Below are 1,128 nucleotides of genomic sequence, written 5' to 3' on the forward strand. Positions count from 1 at the left end.
TATGACGGCATTCGCTCCCCATGCCGGGATAAAGGTTGAACTGCTCCTAATTGCTCTGAAGACGCAGCGCGGGGAGGCAGCTCATGCCCTCGTTGCACCAGGACCAGGGGAGCACCCCGGCCCCACTCGTTAGCAGCTGCAACTCCCGCTGACCCATTAATACTCAAGGAAACAAACATTAGCCGCTGGGAGGGGACGAAGGGCCGCGGCGTTGCCCGCACGCCTCCAGCTGAAGATGCGATTATTGATGCAGTCATTTCCCTGGAAAAACGGCCCGCGGGTGCATCCAAGGGGGAAGAGGAGGAGGAGAAGGGCCGCTCCGCTGAACCCCCGCCCCGGGACGGCCCAGCTCCTCGGCAGCGCGGTGCCAGCGGGCGGTTCGGCTGCGGAAGCCGGGCCCCGCGCAGCTCGCGCCTCCAGGGCCGGGCCGGGCCGAGCCAACAGCGGCCGCCACCGCGGGGCTCCTCGGGGCTCGCGTGCCCCCCAGCGGCCAGGCCCGGCCCGGCATCGCAGCTGGCGGATGGGAAGCGCCGCTCCCACGGCCGCGCCGCACTCAGACGCCCCGGGGCGGGGCGGGGAGCGGGCCCCATGCCCGCGGTCGGAGCCGGGGAGCCGCCCGGCGATGTGCAGCGATGGGGCCGGCCGCTATCGGCGTGCAAGCGTGGCTGCCGTGGCGATGCGCTCACGCGTGCAAATCGCGGCGGGAACCATTGCTGGAGCCCAGCGCGGGGACCTCGGCTTTGTGTGCGCTGAGGCGCTTCATTGAGCGCTCAAGAGCCCGTGGCCCCCGGCCGCCCCCGACCCAAGGAGACGCGGAGCGCAACGCCCAGCGCCCAGCGGCGCGGGAAGTGGGGAGGTGAAAAGCTGCGAACCGCCCCACCCGCATCCGCAGGGCGCGCGGCGGCCAGGGGGCGGAGCCTGAGGCGGCCGGGGGCGTGGCCTGGTGTGATCGTGGGCGTGGCTTGAGGGCGGGGCCTGCTGCGACCAGGGGGCGGGACATGAGCCGCGCGGGGGCGGAGCGTGCAGGAGCCACGCCCCACTCCGCCGTGCCGCCCCTTAGCACCGCCCCTCGCCGCCTGCGCGTTGACGTGGTGCCGTGGCGCGACGGGGGGCGGGGCGCGGTGCGGG

This window comes from Numida meleagris, chromosome 25, assembly GCF_002078875.1.
Source record: "Numida meleagris isolate 19003 breed g44 Domestic line chromosome 25, NumMel1.0, whole genome shotgun sequence".
Classification (NCBI taxonomy): domain Eukaryota; kingdom Metazoa; phylum Chordata; class Aves; order Galliformes; family Numididae; genus Numida; species Numida meleagris.